We start from the raw sequence: 8161 nt of genomic DNA, 5'->3' as shown, positions 1-8161 counted from the left end.
AAAATTTTTTTTTTTTTTTTTTTTTTTTTTTTATGGAGAATGCAATGCTCGATGAAAATGGTAAAATTATGTTGAATGAAGTTAAAGATAGTTTTACCATTAGTGGCAGAGCTAGCACCTAAAGATTCCGTCACCGTCGAGAAGAAGATGAATGGATTAGAGAAGGAGGAAAAAGATAAGTTTGGACTCAGGCCATTTTTCCTTTTCTTAATTTTGGGCTTTTTTTATTTTTCTAAATTAGACCCATTTGTTGCTTTATATTGTACCCTAGCTCCCAAATTGAATTTTGAGGAGACAGACAAAGATGAATGGCGTAAAACAAGCCCTATATGCTATATCTCCGACTCCATCTCACTAAGCAAGTGGCAGCCTTGACACCGTCGTCGAGCTTGCTACCTTGTAAGTGGAACGGTTGTGGATCTTTTGGAGAACTTTATTTTGGGTAATTTTGATTTCCATTTCTGAACTACAAATTATTTTTCTAGAAGCTCTTTTGGGTGTGATGTGTTTGAAATGATTTTACTTTAATTAATTTCAGAAGCAAATATACAAATTGGAGAAGAAGTTGCCGTGATGCTAGTAAGTATGGAAGTTCTGTATTTTTGTTAATATAAGTTCTTATTTGGAATAAATTTTTTAATTGTTCATTTATGAGTCTTCTATTGATCATTTTGAACAATTGCACTATTTATTGTTAAACAAAAGAGGCAGCATTTAATTTTAAAGGGCGATGATTAATGAATGAAGGGCTCTGGTCTGTCTGCGTTTAGCCATTCCATTTAGTGGTTAATCAACACCTTTATTTTTTATTATTTACCTATTGGGAATTATTATTTGTATTTATTAAGCTAGTTCATTTGTCAAGTTTTAGCTATTAATGAGACCTGCTACCAAAATTCTCTAGTTCAAGCAATAGATATACTTCTTTGACGTCAATGTGTGCATTGATTTGTTTTAAGCTTCACTTTGTGCACCTTTTATTTAAATTTTGTAATATCTTTTTCTCTTGAAGCAATATAATTTAGGAAAATGCTGGAGTAACCGAAATTTTTTTACTGAAGGGATGACACTCTCTCACATGATGTTGGTCCCACATAAATTAAAAAAATAATTTCCACCCCTGTTCTGTTATGGCCCTCTGTCAGGCCATATGTTAGTGTAGCAAAGTCCTATAATTTATTTTGCTTTCAAGAACATGTTAAAGCCAAGCACCATAAGCCTTCAACCTTGTAAGTGATTGAGTTTTTCATTAGGGAATGATTTATGATTTATTTTTTATGAATTATGACTATGAGCCTATTGTCTATTACCGAGGTTTATGATTTATGAAAATTGGAAAATTAATGAATTTGTGAATATGTGATATACATGGACTGTGATTTGTGATAAATGATAAATTGGAGAATTTGTGATTTGTGATAAATGAGAAATTGGTGTTGGAAATTGGAACTTGATGGTAGATTGAAGAATTGTGATTTTGTGGTTTTAGTGCATTTAGATATAGAATGAAGAATTTTTAACATTATTTAGTTAAATATCAATAAATGATTTTGCTATTGTGGTCGTTGACCGTAGATAGCAATGGTCAACTATCGACAATCGCCCTAGTTGAGATTCATTCCTGGTTTCGTTACTGTTTACTATTGACATAAGTATATGTCCTTGTATGATTAGATATTGATGTCTTTCAAAACACTTTCCAACCATTTTCCTTACAAAATGTCGGGATGACAGTAGGTCTGGTTCGGAGGAGGGGTATACCCACCTTAGATGGGATGGGGCAAATACTGGGCGACAACTTGCCCTATTTGCTGCTCATTTATTTTAATTTTTTTTTTTTACATTTTCAAAAATAGAAAAGATAGATCATCATCACTTTTGCATTTGATCCCCTTGTAACTATAATGGGTTAAATACTCATACTAATTGCAGAACATTGGAAACGGTTGCATCAGTTTCAAAAATAAAATTATTTTTAATTTTTTCTGCCTTGCCCCATCCTGTCAACTCATTGGGGAGGGGTTGGATTTTTTTGCCATCACCAAGTCAAAATGTCTTGAGCTACATGAACTATTGTAACCTTTATCTTTTTCATTGTCAAATTTTTTTCCCTTCAAACATGACATCTAAATTGATATTTAGGGCATGTTCGATAGCTATCATGAGAATTGATTTTTGATCGTTAGAGAGAAAAGTGGATTCCACATGTGAGTGAGAAGTCAAAAGTGACAGCTGAAATAGTGAAATAACGGTCAAAAAATTAATTTTTTGGGACGAAAAGTTGTTACCAAATGGGGGCTTAATGTTGCAGATGGGGGAGATTTCAAGAACACCAACGATGAATGAAAGTGGTGTGGCACATGAATGATGTCCATACAAGTTCGAAGAAACATTGTTCAATGATCTAGCATATAGAGGAAAGAAATAATTGAATGTTGATGACAATAACTTGACAAAGCATTTAAAGTTCAAGTTACCTTATTCAGTTTTGCTCCTACCAACTTAGCTGAGTGCCTGAGTGATACAATTTTATTTACGATCAAGTAATGTTATGTGTAATACTTATACCGCGAGATATTGCGGTGACATCAAGGAAAGTAGAGGGTGATGGCAATCCAATATTTGCTCCAGTGGCCCTAGAAGAGTAATATGGGATTCATTGTTAAATTGATGGCCTTGTCCCATGGTTGAAGCTCCAATTGTCGAACACTCCCACGATCAATTCAACATATAAAGATACTAGTAATCCAATCTATGGTGGTGAATCGTATCACTACTTTTGTTGTAGTGTAGTTCAAAATCAATAAAAAGAGACAATGGAATGAACTTGGGTTTGAAGGTCAAAAACATGGCCTATGCGACTGCATATGGATATGTAGGGCTTTCATGCCCTGCAATGCGTTGATCTATGTGATCGCATCGATTTGTTCTATGCGGTTGCATAGAACAAAAAAACTAGTCGTTATGCTGGATTAGTTGATAGTGAAAATTTTACAACTTTTCGTGGATTTTTGACACTATTTCGTGGGTTTTGGTTAAAGTCTGTATAAACCTATAGATTATCACATCAAAACATAAGAATACAATAACTTGTGATCATATAATCATTCTAAGAGAAAGAAATCACATTCTTCTTCCATATTCAAATTCTCTCTTTGTGTTTTTGAAGTTTTGGTAGAAATCACTAAGTGCTTAAGTGATTTTCTATTTCAAGACTTGATTAATTCTACAAACCATTCGCCAAAAGTCCCTTTAAGAATCAAATTCAATACTAGAGGGCGCAAATATCGTTTGGGGAAAACGATTACGTGTTTGAGCCTTCATCTTACATTCCAGTGATTTCTTTGTTGTCATTATTCAACTTTCTTCTATTTTGATTTTTTGTTTCTTCCCCAACCCTCATACGATATATTAATATTCTTTGTTTCTTCTTTTTTGTATTGAATATGGCAGATTTCAAATCCTTGCAAAAATGCCCCAAGAAGGTTCTTGAAAATACACTATATATCCAAACATTAATTAATGGTTGGAATGTAGATGTCAGCAACGCTGAATCGGTGGATACATCAAATCCTCGTTATAAAATGCACAAACAAATAATGCTTGTGTCCATACATAAATGACGGTGGCGATAATGGTGGCAAAAATGTTCCTGAAGACACAATATATAATTCAAATGTTAATGGTTGGAATACGAATTCGATGTTAGGAATTTACTTAATCATGAACAGCAAAAAATGTAACAAATTTCAATTCCCACTAAAGATCTGCTTTGTGTTTAGATAGAAATTGCAATAGAAATTAAATTTTTTTTTTCAAAATCCGCAAACTCCTTCACTTTTTTTTTTTTTTTGCTCCAGTAGTCTTGATCTGCCACTTACAGCTGTTCAATTGTCTAGCCTCCAATGAAAACCTACGCAGGGAACAAGATTGAGAGAGAACTAGGATTTACTTTTTTTGTGCTAGCAATATAAATAAAATTCTTTACAATTTCAAAACCCTAGCTGCTTATTAATTCGGGCCTATTAATAAGTAACTCAATTAATTAATTTATCCAACACTTGTTAAATTAATTAGTAAATCATAATCTGTATGTGACCCATTAGGTTCCCAATCACAATATCTAACAACGTGAATTATTATTTTGATCTAATAAAAAATGATAAATTAAAACACTCTTTTAATCCATCACCAATTCACATTCGCTATCCCAGATTGACATCTAACAATTTGTTAGGGCAATACATGTGACGAAAAATGTCACGTGGTATGACAAAATCAAACTTGTTTGTTTACTGTGAAACCATAACCCTTTCATCAATATGATCTGATCAATTATGAGATATGTAAGTATGTCTATCTCGATTATTGATCATATCATCATTCTACTATTAAGTCAATATAAGTTGAAAACTTCTTTTCGACTTATGAGTACACCTTGACTAAGAATTTCGTTATCAACTTAACTGAATAAGATGTAGATTATAATCTCTCACTTTCTAAGAGTGATAAATCATCTATTGGTAATGCACAACCTTTATATGATTCTTGACATACCCGAATGATATCGCATTAGCCGTCATTGACAAAGCAACATCTAATATCACCAAAGTATGAATGCCCTCATACAAGGCACTATGATAACCTCAAATTAAATGATCAATTCTACTACCGAAAGTTAGAGATTAACTACTGACATTCAGATAGGTATCCATGTGGAATCTCCCAACGGGTCTCCAATGTTTTTCTCTATAACAAAAACGTCCACGTATTCATTTAAGTATGACCACACTTTAGTTTGTGTGATCAGCTACTTACTTCGTAAGTAAAAAATGCCACACATGATAGTGTATCTGTATCTCGTTATTACATACGACCACGGATAATTTAAGATTCAATCATATGCAATTTGTATTTCACAATTACAACTTCTTGTAATTAACAAATTATCAAGATTTGAATCTACGGACTCTATTACTTAATTTAATTGAATATTAATTAAACAATAGATCTGCCATAAAATTGCATCAACTATATATTAAAAGTGTTCATGTCCAAAGTTGATTGGACCTAGGGTATAACACTTACATTCGAGTCATCATACTATCATGCAAATTGTTCCAACAAAAAATGCACCTGAAGATACATTATTAATTGTCCTTGACGATAATGTTGGACATGTGACTATGGTCAACAAATTTTGTCGTACAGGATCATTGATAACCAATAGTTTTAATGAGATAGAGTATCTTCTCACAGAGATTAAATTTCAATCTAAGTTTACTAATTCTGTATGAAATTTGGATTACGTAAACAAAAGAAATATTTTTATTTGATTTTAGGCTAAAATAATCTAAGAAAGTGGTAAAAAGTTTTTTTTTTTTAATCAAATTGTATTGTTGAAATGTGTAAACACTAATACACTCAATTACAAATGTAAGCTACTAGATTGGACTGGGACAAAAGAAGAGGTGGCAGAATGACGTTGGTCTTTAAATGATCCAAAAATATTGGTTCATCACATTCCTATAGGACTTAACGCTGTGAGAGTTTGGGTTGATGTAGTTATGAAACCTGATGCATTCTTGTGGAGGCCTACTTCTAACTTATATTGAAGAATGTGTTGGTTCCACAGTTGCTAGACGATTTGACAAAAATGTAATGGAGTAAATAACATAGACAAATGGTCAAATTTTTTATACTAATATCTCCAATTACTACTTAGAGTTCTGAGTTTTTTACTTTATAGTATTTTTATTATCTAATAAGTTGTATCGCTTTGTTAATTTTCAGATTTTGATGGATGTCTTCTCGAAACAAATGGAAAGAATTCAAGAAATTTTCTTGTTAAGAACTAGAATGAGATGTTTCTAATTTAATTTTAATTGTTGTATTTTCAAGCGTATATTGCTATTAGTATTTGATGTGGAGACAAAAATATAATTAGATTTTTCTATTGAATAGGTACACTTTTGTATTTTTACAAGACAATATTGATGCATATTTTGAAATTCATTATTGGCCTGATTATTGTTGTTCATACCTTTAGTCCAAAAAATAATGCTATTGAATATTTACATTTGACAATTAACGAATTATGAATGTTATATAATATGTATACATTACAATAATAAAAACACTATTCAAAATGATACACTATATTGAATAAATACTATAAATATTAAAAAAATATATGATGGAAAAAGAATGCTATTGAATATGTAATCATGATGATTAAAGAATGTTATTAAAGCCAAAATTATAACAAAGAAAACAAATTCTATCAAATTAAAAAAGATTGCAGGAAAAGAATACTACAAATACCAAACATGATGATAACAGAATGCTATTATAATTTTTTTTTTTTTTATGGCGCTTTATAATAGCATTAAAAAAAAGGTTATAATAGGGATACGACTGTTAATACCACCACATAAAATATCATTCCAAGAAAAGCAACAAAGCATAATAGATAGCATTCTTTGTTAGCTATAGATGAATTGATATGTTGTACGGATTTACATGTTCAAGCTACAAAAAAAATTACAAAGATCGATTTTAACTTGCATTGAATCCAAAAATTCCATAACATCAACTAGATTGTCATGGAACATATGCCAAAAAGTACAATTAAAAGACCAACTACTATGCATAGACCAACCCTTTTAACATCGTGATTTGGATACTTGTTTTTGTAGGATGCATCAATAAGCCATCTTCCACTCACAATTTCAAGTTCCGGAACTAAAATAAGAAGTTAAATTTTATTTTACGATACATATTTAATGACTCAAATGGTAATTTACAGCAGCAAGTTTAATAACATTGGGTGGGGTTGATTCGCTATGTTCCTTTTCACTGATCAAGAGAACCTAATGATGATCATCACTTTAGGACAAAACAGGCAAATGTATTCTTGGTTTCTTCAAACTTTTACTAGTTATTGAAGGACTTCATAGACACAATTGGAGGTTAAAGTACTGTTTGCATTGTTTTTCCCATAATTTGTTAACATGAGTTTTTTTTTTTTTTTTTTGGGTGTGTGAATTCTACCTCAGCGAATTAACTTTTTGCTGATTTTACAATTCCACTAGTATAGCACAGAGCAGTAGTAGTCTATTTCAAGAAATAAAAAGATATATTCTTTACTTGATCTAGAAACAACTCCACTGTATCATAGAAAAGGAGCATACACAAAAAATAAAATTGGCCATGTAATTTTATTTTTACTATTGTGCATCTCCGATGAAAATGTTTTTGATCCCGTGATTGGCCGAGTACTATAGTAGTAGACTACCAGTTGAAGATTAAACAGTTAGTGAATTGTATCTTATAGAGTTTGCGATACTATACTTCAATTTTGATTCTGTCTTTTCCAAGAATCTATCTAAAACTGTGTTATATTAGACCTAGAGGGGCATTCTTGGAGGACACCTGTTGTAGGATTAGAAATTTGATGGTCGTCTAGATGAGCCTATGTAGCCTCCAATAGATGAGGCAACCCTAAAATTGGTTCATCTAAAACAACCCTCCATAGTGATGAGGAATTGAAGGATTTGATGTCAACCATACATGGTTGTAGCGGGAATTGCACGGGTATGGTCTTATATATGACATCCAAACTAACATAAATATTTTATTAAGAAGTCCTGGAGGAAAAAAATATCCTCTTAGCATAATCCTGGAAAGAAGTTAATACATTTATATATGATTGGAAATAACCGACATGATATAAATTATAGATAAATATGAATGAATGATACTTATAAATTCTACGAAATATTTGAACAAAAAATGATATGGCCGTTTATAAACAAACATCTGCTTAATTTATAAATAATTTGTATGTTGCTTTTGAAAATGATAAATCGCTTCTAAAAAGGAATTTATGGATTGATTCTCTCTAAATTGGTTGGATGGTAAGTGCGATGGTTTACTTCATCGATATCTAGAAATAGATCTTTATTGTTTGTTATTCTTTTCTTTGAAATGAAAAAGCAATAATATATATATGTTCCCTTCTCTCTAAAAATAAAATAAAATAAAATCTTGAAAAATTAACAACGGGTAGAAAAATAGACATCACTAATCATCACCAGCCACGTGTACTCTTCAAAATTTACCTCCAATCACAGGAATGTAGAAACAAGTCAACCAAACC

The sequence above is a fragment of the Olea europaea genome, chromosome 19 (assembly GCF_002742605.1).
Source record: "Olea europaea var. sylvestris chromosome 19, O_europaea_v1, whole genome shotgun sequence".
Lineage (NCBI taxonomy): Eukaryota > Viridiplantae > Streptophyta > Magnoliopsida > Lamiales > Oleaceae > Olea > Olea europaea.
This window is presented reverse-complemented; position numbering follows the sequence as displayed.